The sequence below is a fragment of the Nicotiana tabacum genome, chromosome 23, assembly GCF_000715075.1.
Source record: "Nicotiana tabacum cultivar K326 chromosome 23, ASM71507v2, whole genome shotgun sequence".
Classification (NCBI taxonomy): domain Eukaryota; kingdom Viridiplantae; phylum Streptophyta; class Magnoliopsida; order Solanales; family Solanaceae; genus Nicotiana; species Nicotiana tabacum.
The window spans coordinates 25539540-25554091 of record NC_134102.1 but is presented as its reverse complement, the minus strand read 5'-3'; the positions used below and the strand labels follow the sequence as shown (position 1 = coordinate 25554091).

Genomic DNA, 14552 nt, shown 5'->3' with positions numbered 1-14552 from the left:
ATACATCCGACCTGACGCAGAGCACACACTCACATTAGTCCCACCAACGGACCTCACACCGATTCTGATCATACCATATTGGGCCAATAACCTTCCAAAGATCCACAATGTCCCTATTAATGACACATAAGAACAACCATTAAACCCGAAACAAACTCACACGGGCCACAACTCAAGGAATAGGATGCCTCTCAGGCATAAATTCTCGCATTTGTGATATTACCATAACCTCCATACTTGGTCTTAATCTTTAACAATCAAGTGACTAACACACCATACTTATAGAAATATCCCCGTGGGGTACACTCCCACGACCTTCATGTCAGGTAGAAAAGTTCGCACATCCATACCACCAACCGTACTAATTCTGTAAGGCAAATCATAATCCGCAAATCAATACACAATGCCTCATCCATAGAACACCATTCTCGGGCGATACTAAGATAATGCCATCTTACTCTAAACATATGAATTATTCCCTACTCATCCGAGCTCGTGACATTCTTATCGACACTGAACCCCAACCTTGATCCTCAACTTTTAAATTCCCATGCCGCTAACTGCACCTATCATGACGCTACGCGAAAATACACGAATTCATCATAACCCCTAAACTACTAGTAGAATAAACACTTCATTGGCTAGAAACCTCTCACTTAGCACATTACAGAAGAACCAATGCAACACGCAACTGAATTCCCAAATCATAGATAATACAAATCTCAAGTCGTGATCTAAACCGCCATGACTTTTCCGGAATTCATTTACACCACAAGGCCATTTGAATCAAATACCTCCCAAATAAATCAAATTGTGGTGGCTGTGGCCCGTACGTACGTCCACAAACTACTTGTATAACCTCACACACCGAAGGAACTGATCATTGCCACAATCATGCCGATTCAACCATTACTAACCGACCCAACTTCTTTTAATTTACTCTTGACCTAACTTAGAAATAATAGCTCCATTCATAGCATAATGAACTCAATCCGCACTCATCCCAAGTGACCCGAATCGCGAGATTACATCGTCTTAATGTCCATGAACCATCTCATACCCTTCTCAAGCGTACAATAGAATCTCCAACTGGTACACTCATTCTGCAAGACCTTCCGTGAATCCGAAGTTATATCTTCCTTTCCTCAAATACTGCACCCGCATACCCGATGATAACATAAAACAATCCAAATCCCGTATGTAATCCTCTGTGAAAACTCGATCCTTAACCACATAATGGAACCAAAATCCTTAGGCACCGCACTTAAATTCTTGAACCCACTAGGGTTGTTGTTGAGAGTCGCCCACTCTGACCTGGTCCCGAATATAACCAAACTCCATCGCCCTGCTAGCACATGAACACCCTATCAAACAAGCAACCGACTGAATTCGTTTCCTTGTACATTACATCCACAAGAAGCATAAACTCTGAGTCTTCCCAAAACCTGTACCTAAATCGATAAGGCAAAGTATAACACATATTCATCAAGTTCCTTGTTCGAATTACTCCTGATAATTTCTTTTCTTAGTCATAAATAATCTACCAACGCATTGATAACCAGAAACCGCATAAGAGGATAACCATACGATCCAATCGTAGACGGTGGGGCTCCCCCACTTAGCTTTAAGCTACTACCCCATAATGTAGAGCCTACAATGACTCCTCCTTCTCAATTACCATGATCCCTTACCATTAACCCGCCAAATTGCTCGAAGTCTTTTGTTAAACCTTTCATGAACATTCTGAATAATTAGTCACAATCACATATTCGACATCATACCGAGTAGCAAGTAGTATTCTTCACAAAAGATTCATCAACATCACGCAATCGCAATCTTGCTCATAGGAGATAACCCACCTGTGAATTTCCTTACCGACATCCTCCAATGACGTTGCACTGGGTACAACTACCACGAGTTCAGTAAACCCTCCTGAGCCCATGCTCGTGCACCAGTTTTACAAGTATGTTCCTTCCCTGTTGACATCAACTGAAAGTTCAACAATACCTTCCAAACTCAAAGCCATGTTGTATCCGAAACGATAATCAAATCTTCACACCCCTCTCTATTTGAAGCAAACACCTCTCTTCCATATTCAATCTTTCTCCGTACAGTAACCACAATTCTAATTATAAACTGTGGACCTAGTCACTCCCACTATGCCTTCCAAACCGCTCAAATCTTCCTCAAGGTACGTGGCTATCCTACCACAGTGTCCATATGCTACTCTGCCACTCCCACTTCAGTCAAACTATCTCCTTTAATAAACTTTGCGACCTCCATTTCTCATACTCAACCTGCTAGTAACTCATCCACCACTAAACATCTCCCGCCATGTCCTTCCTCATACTTCACTACCCAAATGTTGCCTCAAATCAAATCCATACTTGTAGCACCAGATCTAATGAATTGCTACCAACTCTAAACCTCCTAGAAGATCATCTCTCTCGAGCCATCAACACTAGAAAACTCCTCAAAATCACCCAAGAACCTACTTACCTTGTGTTACATGATGAAAACTCCTCAAAATCTCCCTAGAACCGAGCTCCAAAAATCCTAAATGAAAATGACGAAATGACCAAGTTCGATCCATCATGTTCTGCCTAGGTTTTGCTTCTACGGATCACTTGATCGCATTTGCGGACCCGCTTCTGCGGATTTCCCATCGCTTATGCGATCTAGGACTTCCTGCCCACTTTCGCATCTGCGGTCTCCAATGTGCAGATGCGCATCCGTATCTGTGATTATACTTCCGCACTTGCGCCCCCAGGCTTCCTCTCCAATTCTCGCACCTGCGACACCTCTCCGTATCTGCGACATCGCAGGTGCCGCTAACCCTTCGCACCTACGATCACTGCCCATCTTTTCCCAAATCGCACATGTGACCATTTCCTCACTTCTGCGATCACGCACCTGCGGTCAAGCTTACGTAGGTGCGATTGCACGAAAACTGGTGCACTTCAACCATTTTTTAAGCTTCAACTTGATCCATTAACCATCTGAAACCACCCTGAGGCCCTCGCGACCTCAACCAAACCTACCAACAAGTCCTAAAACACAATACAAATTTAGTAGAGACTTAAAATCACATCAAATAATGCAAAAACCATGAATCTCACCCCAATTCAAGCTTAGTGAACTTTAGAACTTCAAACTTCTACATTCGACACTGAAACCTATCATATCAAGTCCGATTGACCTCAAATTTTGCACACAAGTCATAATTGACATTACGGACCTACTTCCACTTCCGTAATTGCAATCCGACCCTGATACCAAAAAGTCCACTCGCGGTCAAACTTCCCAAAATCATCCAATTTCCAACTTTCGCCAATTGACGTCGAAATGACATACAGACCTCCAAATCGACATACGGCCACGCTCCTAAGACCAAAATTATCACATGAAGCTGTTGGAACCTTCAAATTCCTATTCCAAAATTCGTTTAGTCAAAAGTCAAACCTTAGTTAATTCTTTCAACTTAAAGATTCCGAAATTAAAATTTTCCTTCCAAATCAACTCTGAACTTCCCAAAATTCAATTCCGACCAAACATACAAGTCATAATGCCCGAAGTGAAGCTACTCAAGTCCTCAAACTGTTGAACGACATACTTAGAGTTCAAAATGACCGGTCATGTCTTTACAATATTAGTGAGATATTGGATTGTTTCTTTAAAGCTCCTCTTGGTTTTATTCCATCAGTTGGATTTCCAATGATGAACTTTTGAGGATATTCTAGTTCGCTTCTCCACTTGTTTGGTACTTCTTCAGTACGTTGATTAGTCGACTCATTCTGAAGTTGATCATGATAATTGATGTCTTCATTAGTCGACTGTGGGATTTCAATCATATTGTCAGCTGTCTCTTTTGAAGTCTTCTGTTCACTAATCTTTGGCTGAATTTGGCTAATCTCTTCATCACCTGCAAAATCTCCTTTCTCGACCATAGATTTATTATCATAAAAAATAACATGAACTGATTCCTCTATGCATATGGTACGCTTATTATTGATTCTAAAAGATCTATTGTTATTTGAGTAGCCGAGAAATATACCTTTATCACTCCTTGGGTCAAAACCAAGATTGTCCTTACCATTGTTGTGGACAAAGCATTTGCTTCCCAAAGGATGAAAGTATCAAATATTGGGTTTCTTACCTTTCCATAATTCAAATGGAGTTTTCTTCAAAATAGGTCAAATTAAACGCCTGTTGAGAATGTGACAAGTTGTGCTTACTACTTCTGCGCAGAAATGATTTGGGAGAGAATGTTATTGTATCATGGTTCTTGCCATATCCTACAGAGTTCTGTTCTTACGTTCAACCACTCTATTTTGTCGTGGTGTCCTAAGTGTTGAGAAATTATGAGTGTATCCTTGATCGTTGCAGAATTCTTAAAATGCTCTGCTTTCAAGTTCTCCTCCATGATTCCCCTTTTCTCGTTCAATTCTTTTACATAAAATCTCAAAGTTTTTCAATGCTTAATCTTTATGAGATAAGAAAATCACCAATGTAAAATGTGAGTAGTCATCAACAATAACAAAAGCATATCGTTTACCTCCAGTGCTGGCAGTTCTAGTAGGTCCAAACAGATCCATGTGAACTAATTGTAAAGGCTTGGCAGTAGACATAATGTCCTTGGTTTTGAAAGAGTTTCTAGTTTGTTTACAAATTTTACATGCATCACATATATGATTTCTAGAAAAGTTGAGCTTAGGAAGACCAATAACTAAATCATGCTTGGAGAGCTTTTGAATTAAATGCATGCTTGCATGACCAAGTTTTTTATGCCAGAGCCATGAATCATTGGATATGGATGCTAAACAGATATGACTATCTTGATTTTCAATGCCATTAAGAATATAAACGTTTCCATACCTTTTACCAGGAAGAATAATCTTACCTTCCTTATCTTCAATAGCACATCCTGTTTTCTTGATTTTAACATTGTACCCCGAATCACACAGTTGACTTATACTTAGAAGATTGTAATTGAGTCCATCTACTAGATATACTTCTGTAATATCGCAATTATTGCTTAATGGAACTGTGCCAGTACCAACTATCTTTCCTCTTGAATCATCTCCAAATTTGACATTCCCTCCATTTATTTTTGTGACATCTTTGAATAGATTTTTGTTACCGTCATGTGACTGGAACACGCACTGTCTAAATGCCATTTTCCTTCGCGACTCTTTCTATGGTGTTCCTGCAAAATAGATTTTTCACCTTCTTTAAGTACCCAAGCTTGCTTGGGTCATTGTTGGCTAGTTTTACTAGAATCAGGGTTGTTTTTGGGTATCCAAATCTATCCCAAAACATTTTATTTACAAAATCTTCAAAATAAGTATTTATGACCAACTTTGTTTCAGTAATGACACACAGGGATTGTTCCAGTTTTCGATCTCCCACTTGTGTTAGTACTTGTGGACTCAGTTATCGCCAGTCCTTTTCCAGTTGACTTGTAAGTCTCCTAGTTAGATTTGACAGAACTATGACTGGTGGACTTGTGCATGCCATTAAGTTGCATTTGCAATTTCCTAAATTTCATCTTGAACTACATCTCTTTTGATCAAGGTTAAGTTCCCAGTCCTTCTTATCCCTATTGAGTCTTCTTTGTCCATTCAACATTTTTTTAGACTCCTTCAGGGTAAGGTCAAGAATATCTTGCAATTCATTACATCTATCACGGTTATAGCATATTCCCTCGCTTGTTTCCCCTCATTCCATGAAACAATTCTCATTATCTTCTTTGCATTCATCAGTTGATGTATCTTCATCCGTCCAACGACCAGAGTAACTATTCATGTCGTTTTCCAAGATGGTCATGAAGCACAAATTTGCTATTTCTTTGTGTTCTTAATTGTCTTCATCACTCCAGGTTCCGACGGATTTATTTTTATTGAATTCTCTGGAAACTTTTCTTTTAAGAACTGGTCATTCAGCTTGAACGTGCCCATATCTTCCACACTTATAACACTTTCCATCATTCTTGTCTTGTTCATTGTATTGACTGGTTCCCCTCATTGGCATCCTTCCTTTTCTTGTGTTTCTATACCTTCTCATCAATCCATCCATATTTCTTAAAACCACGACAATTTCTTCTTCAAGGGTTTCTGGGTCGTCATCAATATCATTTTCAAGTCCTTCAGTTGTAGTTTTGAAGGCAACTATTTTCTTCTTTCTTCCTGATTTGTTTTCTTGATATGGGTCTTCTCGGATGTTACAAGATCTACAACAAAATGACTCAATGTGTAGAGGAAAGCGCATATGTAATCTTTGATGAATCACACCACTCAAGTGGGAAAGATACATATGATAAGTTTGATCAAGCTAGAGATTATTCAAAGGTCCCTAGAGAGGTTATTGATATGGCAAACGGGAAGGCATATTTAATGAGTCAAGCCAAGGAGTCTAGTGAAGAAGATACAACAGAACTTCTAGCTGATTTGGAGGAACTTGGTCCCCCAGCATCGCAATTGAAGCTGAATATAGAGTTGATGATGTTGTACTACGCACTTCTGATGCGGAGCAAAGAAGTGGTACTCACACTTACATCGATGCCAATGATGGGTCTCATATGGCAAAACCTGGTCTCTCACATCCTAAAACCTAGGTGCCTAACTGGAAGCACAAAAGCTCACACCCTCTCCAAAACGTAATCACTCCTTTGGATTCAAGGATTCAGACAAGATCTAAGACAAGAAACATGTTTGCCTTCTCAGCTTTGTCTCAAATTGAGCCGAAAAATATCAAGAAAGCATTGAAGGATGCTGACTGGAATTTTGCTATGCAATAGGAGCTCCATCAATTTGAGAGGAACAACGTGTGGAACTTGTCTTCTCGACTCTCAGATAGAATAATTATTGGAACTAGGTGGGTGTTCAGAAACAAGCTTGATGAGTTTGGCTATACAACAAGAAATAAAGCCACGCTGGTGGTCCAAGGCTATAATCAAGAAGAAGGAATTGATTATGATGAAACTTTTTCTCCAATTGCAAGAATGGAAGCCATCAGAATTCCCATTACTTGTGCATCTCATATAGAATTCAAATTGTTCCAAATGGATGTTAAGAGTGCATTTCTGAATGGATATGTGAAGGAAGAGGTTTTTGTCAAACAACCACTTGTTTTTAAATGCCATGAACATCCCGAACATGTCTTCAAGCTTGATAAGGATTTATATAGATTGAAGTAGTCCCCTCATGTATGGTATGAAAAGTTGTCCAGGTTCCTTCTAAAGAATGGCTTCACTAGAGGGAAAATTGACAACACTCTTTTTTCTAAAGAAAAGAGGGAGGAACCTGCTGATTGTGCAGGTCTATGTTGATGACATCATTTTTGGTGCAACAAATTATTCTGTGTGTGAGGAGTTCGCAAAGCTTATTGGGAGTGAGTTTGAGATGAGTATGATGGGAGGACTAAACTTCTTCCTAGGACTACAAGTTAAGCAAACCTCTAAGGGAATGATGATTAATCAGCAGAAATACGTTAAGGAGATTCTGCAGAGGTTTGATATGGATAGCTCAATGTCAATTGGTACTCCGATTGCTACTGCCATTCATCTAGACAAGGACGAACCTGGTTCCCTTGTAAATGAAACTATGTCTCGGGATAACATTGGATCTCTCTTGTACCTTACAGCCAACAGACCTGACATTGTGTTTAGTGTTGGGTTATGTGTTAGATTCCAATCAAGTCCTAAAGAATCCTATTTGAAAGCTGCCAAAAGAATTCTGAGGTATCTCAAAGGAACACAAGACCTGGTTCTCTATTATCCCTCGGGAGATAATTTTAATTTAACTGGGTATACTGATGTTGAATATGCTGGTTATCTGGTGGATAAAAAGAGTACATCTGGCATGGCTCAGTTTCTAGGTTCATGCTTGATTTCATGGGGTACAAAGAAATAAAACTCTGTGGCTTTCTCTACTAAAGAAGTTGAATATGTGGTAGTTGCCTCCTGTTGTGCCCAATTGATGTGGATCAAGAAACAATTGGAAGATTTTGGTATTTTTTTCTGGTTGTGTGGTTTTGTTTTGTGACAACACAAGTGTACCCACAATATGGCAAAGAACCCGGTTCAGTATAAGAGGACAAAGCATATTGATGTACGACATTATCTCCTTAGGGATAATGTTGAAAATGGCTCATCTGTATGAAGTTCTACAGGACAGAGGACCAGGTAGCGGATATCTTCACCAAAGAACTAAGCACAGAACACTTTGAAAAGAATTGACTGGAGTTGGGTTTGATCATATTGAACTGAGAACCTCGTCCCTCGATGACTGGCTATGAAATGATGGTAAGGTAAACTGCTAAAAAGTGTTTTCTGGAAACTTTTAACTCAATTCTATTCCATTATAGGTAATCACGCATGGCAACTACAGGACAAACAAACAGCTAATGACATTGCAATTTTCGGAAGGATGATGCTCATATTTTCAAAATTAGTGAGGGAACTTGTTTCCTATGATTCAGGTTAGTAGTTCCTCTTACACTCATATACGTTTTTGAACTGCTAGTGTGCCATGTCATTAATAGTTCCGCCTTTTCCCAAAACTCTTAAATCCAAAAGACACACCTATTAAGAACTGACTCGTCAACCCGTTTTATTAAATCGCGTCCATTTGTAAATGGTGCCTCCTTTCCCTCTAAATAACCCCAAAAAGGCAAGGCTCTCTCATAACTGTCTACATCAAACACACTTTCTCTCTGAAAACCCTCTTCTTGTGTCTTCACTCTCCAAAATCTACCACGTTTTCACCAGAATCTGAGTCTCCAAAAGCCATCACTGAAATCTCTACTATGTCTTCGTCTCCAAAAGCCACCACTAAAATCCCTACTATGTCTTAGTCTCATGAAGCATAACCATCAGTATCGGAGCCCCAACCTTCACCCTATAAAACCCCAATTTCCAGCCAACCACCACCTACAGTGTCCTCCCCCACTCCATCCAGTTCCCCTTCCCATCGCAACCGAAAAATACAAAATCCTAAAACGTTTATTGCTTCTCCCTCACTTTTTGCTACCACGGAGAAAATGGATATAGAAGGACCTTCGTCCACCTCCTGTTTTCTCCAAACCACAGAAGAACTAGTGGGAAGGAGATGAAGGTGCAGAGGTCTCTAGTCAATGTGTTGAGAAAGAAGTTGTGGACAAAGTGATTGTCACTGGTCCAGGTAGTGATGAGTCAGTATCTGGTGTCTCTGAAACCCCAAATGTTCAGGGGTTTGATATGAATGTTCTATCATCATCAGGTAATACTCCACCCATCCTTACTGATATTGCGTTGTTTAATATTATTGAAAAGTCTTGAATGAGGCAGTTGGTTGAAATCTGCGACTTCCAAAAGTGGACTCATCTCTTTACTGTTCAGAGTCCAAAGGTTTATGACGAAGAAGTTTGTAGTTTCTATGCTGATTTGTTCACAGTTAAAGGTGACACCATCTGTTTGAAGGTCAATGGGGTAGACTTTGTGATTGATAAGGCTGTGCTCGAGGATATTCTTGAGGTGCCTGCTGAAGGGCTCTCAACTGTGGAGGGGACCTAATCCCCAGGTTTTAGTAATCTTATTCTCAAGCCTCGAGCTATTCAACAAGGGGAACGAGTACATAATAAGGCACAACTTCCAGAATACCAACTCCTATTTGTGTTGGTGAACAAGGTCTTTCTACCAAGAGCTGAAAGGCGATCCATTTCCTTTATTGTGAACCTAGTTCTTTTGGCGACACTGGATGACTACACTCCCATTAATCTGCTTGGGATTTTGATTGCGCACATAAAGAAGGTGGCAGACTTCAACGATGAAAATCATTGGTTTCCATATGGGTTTCTGCTCACAAAAGTCTTTGAATGATTTAAGGTCCCCTTGGGGAGAGCAACTGTGAGAACTCGTGAACGAATGTTCTCAATGAACACCTTGGAGGAATGCAAGCGTGTTTCTAAAAGGGGGGAATAGGCAGACATTCACAATGCATCAACCTATCGATGCTCAGAATGTTGCTAATAAGGAAATCAGGAGGTTGAAGGCCCAAAATGCTATTCTTGAGGGTAAGCTCAATCAAGCTAGCATGGAACCTGGTTCAAGTAGTGCTCAGGGTACAGAAGTTGCCCGCTTGCTGGCTGACAATATAGAGTTGAGGAGACAGGTAGAGAAGCAGTTGATCAATAATCAGAGAGATGCTAATGCTCATGTGGATGGTTTCCTCAAGGCTCTTGCTCCCACGTCCTTCCTTTACTCTTCTAGTGCCCCCTAACTTATCCCTTTGTCAGTGTACTTTTTGTCAGTCCCTGCCAAGTCTTACAATGTTCCTTTTTTTGTTATCTGTCCCCTCTGGTTATGGTATTCTAGTCATGTTTAATTTGTGTATGATTTTGTAATGATGGTATTGCTATAATGATTATTTTTCCTTAAATTAATGAGCATCTTAGTCCTTTTTAAATGCATGTTGTACTCTTATGTTCTATTTTTAGCTATGTTGTATGCACACAAGTGGCATGAGTTAACTTTGCTGGACTTTTTTTTTACGTTTACTTGTCTGATTTTTATGATGCCAAACAAAGGGAAGAAAATTGAAGGGGAGAAACAGGTTCTCATGGGAAATATGGCTATTATGCAGGGGGAACAATGTGGACATCTGGTTCTCAGGGGAAATATCAATTATAAATTTGTCATCATCAAAAAGGAAAAAATTGATAAGTTATGTGTCTTTTGTTTTGATGATTTAACAAACTTCATATGAGAACCAGATAGGGAACCCGATACAACTAGCTCCTCCGTATTTAGAATAACAAGTCAAAAGTCTGACACAAGTTTCAATGAAATCAGTTAAGGAAACAACATAGGGAACAAGTAGATATCAGTTCCTCCGGTCACAATACAAGTTAACTCTTACAGTTGTTAAAGTTACTGCACTGCACACGCAATAATTCAACAACACTGTTGAAGCATGTTGTGTACCAGACACTCCCTTGCATCATCTTTGATGACCTCACTTATATATTACCAACATGAGGTAAGAGATTACATACAATTGCAAAACCAAAAACATATTTTACTCTCAAGTGTGCAGCCGCCTTCATTCCCTCAAAGACAATGAAGAACAAAACAGCAACATAACGTATGAGTGGATCTCAGCATTGATTACATCATGTGTCCTTATTATTGTTGTGTCTTTGTTTAAATTATTCATTTGTAACTCCTACTCATCTTATTTAGAAGCATCTCATAGGACACTTTGCAAACCATAAACCTTGTGGTTGTGTTGACTAGAGTTAGTCAAGTGGTTAGCTTTGTAATAGAGTTATTACAAAGGGGCTTGAAATATCGTTATTGTAAATAAGTGAGTGATTAAGAGTTTAATTTATAGGTTATAATCTAAAGTTGCTCAGTTAGTGAAGTTGAAATCCTACGAGTGTAGGTTGTGATTTTTAATCCCATGAGATGAGAGTTTTCCGTTTCCTTCATAACAAAATACGTTTTCTAAAACTCATATTATGCGAGTTGATTTAGTATACAAATATACTAGTTAGCGATACAAAAATTAGCCAGCTTAAACAAGACAATTCCTTTTTCGCTATTAGTCATTCAATTTATATTTTATTTCACTAAATTCCCAAATATATTTTTGTAATAAAAAAATTACTCAACTTTGTCTAAGTATCATAGAAAGTCACTAAACCATTTGTTGTAACCAAAACATTCACTCACTTTGCCTAAGCATCATAGAAAATCACTTAATAATTATGTTTTAACCAAAAGGCTATCATAGAAAATGTTACATTAATTTCCACGTAGTGACTTTATGTGATATATAAGAAGAGTTGAGTAATTTTTTGGTTACAGAAAATAGTTCATTTACGTTCGTCATATTTAGGTAAAGTTGAGTGATATTTTAGTATAAAAAATAATAACTTTGTGTAATAAAATAAAAATTGAGTAACCACTCATAGTAACCCCACAAAATATTATAAACAAACTAGCTAAAAGGAAGCCGAGCATATCGAACATTGCTTAGAATACATAATAAAGTTAAGAGATACTTCAATACAACCATCAAGTATGGTTACAATCTTTATTTCATAAATCACTTAATATCATGAGGCATACAAAATGTAAATTCACAAACGCAGGAAGACACACAATACATTATATGCAATATCAATCATGGTACACAGAAGCATTTGGCCTAGGCTCAAAATCTTCAGTAAATGACTTTTCTTGTTTAAGACCAGCATCATCATCATGATAACCAGTTATAGTAGGCCTTGGCTCGAAATCTTTCGTAAATAATGATTTCTCAGCTTCTTTCAGCTTGGCATCGTCGTGGTAGACAGATAGATTAGGCCTTGGTTCAAAGGCTTCACCTCCAATAGAAGTTGATGTGTAACAATCAGGTTTTTCTTTGGAGAGAGGAACTGAATGCCGATGCATAAGATGTTTGATTGCTTCAGGCATTGGCTCATCTTTCATCACAGCTCTCCAGTATTCTCCAAGGTCTTTTCTTGCATTAGTGCTGCTTGTGTACTGCTCGAGAAAGAGAGACCATAAAAATACTTTTGAATATATGCTATATGAATTTCTTTATGTTCGAGTACATAATCTATATATTCTGATATGCGCAAATATTCGGTGCATGTAGGGGAAAATGTAGGCTTTAATATATGGGTTCGGCAGAACTCAGTAATGTTTGTCAAAAAATTCTATGTATGTATTCAAAAATTCACTAAGTATATAAAGAAATTAAAGTCACTTTGAGATCGTCCTAAAATCAAGAATCCACAGAATTCTAATGTTACATCTACCTTTGTAGATACTGGGCATGTAAATATTTAGTATTGGCAAATAGAGTTCTATGTAAAATTCTAGTTCATTTTGAAGAGCAATTTGCAAAAAAAAAAATTATTCTTATTTACACATGTTCGATGGGGATACGCCAAGACAAATGAATGATCCGGTTAAATAGGCTAAACCTCTCACTATCTAGATGGGCTTAAACGACTAGGTTTGTGCAAAAATCAAACGTTAGTTATGCTCAAGAAGCAAGCATTCTTTTTTTAACAGTCGAGAATATACTATCCCGTCTGTTTTAGATTTACATGAACCTATCTCCTTTTGATTCAGTATGAACCCGTTTCTAATAAGGAAACTCTTTTAATTTTTGGATTCCAATATTACCTTTAATAAAAGGTTTTCATAACCACATAAATGGTATCACATATTTAATACTACATGTTTTAACAATTTTATAGGCACACAAATATTATGGTATGTTTAATATCATAAATTTGAAAAGGTTTCAACTTTATGGAAACCTATGTGCCCAGTAAAGTAGGTTCACACAAATTGAAAGATATGGAGCATAAGTTAAATAATTCAATTATTAATATCTGATATGAAAAGACGTTATAATTTGAAACGCAAGGCAGTTGAAAGAGAAGAGCATGATAGTGCACCAAGAAAGTAGTAATTAATAATAACCCACCAAAAAGGAGGCATATCATTACTCATCTGTAAAAACTTACCAGAGCAAGTGAAAAGAGCAATAGGCGATTTCATTGTCACTTCACTAGGAATATGTATGACTCAGAAGCTGTTGTTATTGATCTTTGCTTGAAGCATATTATGAGCTTATATAGACAGGTTAAGCTATTATAAAAGCATATTGCATGTAACAAGTTATTGTCAATCATGTTCAACATGATTCACACACTCCTGTAGGACCGATGAGAGACGTACAATAATCATAAACAAATAGGAGAAGGCCCCAATTAGCTTCTTTGACACGTATATTATTCGTGACCAAATCTTTTAAGTAGGCTCCATTTGCTCATAAATAATACTGCTGCCTATTCACGTTTTAGTGTTTGCAAATATCTGGCAATCAGTATCTATGATATTGCTTTTCAGTATCTTAGATAGTGGTAAAATATTAAAATTTTTTGTTCAACTTATGCTAGATCATTCCCAAGATAGCCATATGAGTTCTATTTCTATTTTCTTTTCCTTTTTTGTCCTAAACTTTTGTAGTATAAACTGATTTGCTTCAAATAAAAACAACAACGAGAGATGATTTAAACAAAATCAATTTGCTATATATTGAAAGCAATTATGCTATAATTTAGGCACATTAATAGAGGATTCCTATCTCGAAAAATCCCATAAACTGTTTATTCACAAATAGATCAAGACTTCAAATATTGTCTTTCTCAAAGCTGAAGTAATCAAGAGACATTCTTCCTCAAGATCAACTCAAGGAGCGCGACCGGCGCTCAATCGAGAGAACCCGGTCGAGCAAGTCTGTTAGATTTTCTTGTACCCAAACTTCTCCATGAATAAAGAGGAGATGTACTCCATTAATCAACACTGAAAAGATTTTATTCACAACTTCCTTTTCATTCCCATTAGTAGCTTCATTCATAATTTTCAAAAAATTACGAGTTAATAGAATTATTAAAAAATATGATTTTCAAATACCAACATTTCTAGTTCAATTCCCCAACATCAACCACAAACCACAACCTGTCTACGGAGCCTCTAAGTACAATACAAG

At 37.9% G+C, this 14552-nt stretch overlaps 1 long non-coding RNA gene across 1 annotated transcript; it reads right to left on the bottom strand.

Annotated features, from left to right (window-relative positions):
• Positions 1–12023: 12023 nt before the first annotated feature.
• On the bottom strand, positions 12024–13613 carry LOC107806931 (uncharacterized). The gene is made up of 2 exons (XR_001652790.2): positions 13525–13613; positions 12024–12526 (listed from the first exon to the last, which is right to left on the bottom strand). It is a non-coding gene; the product is annotated as an uncharacterized LOC107806931 (long non-coding RNA).
• Positions 13614–14552: the final 939 nt, after the last annotated feature.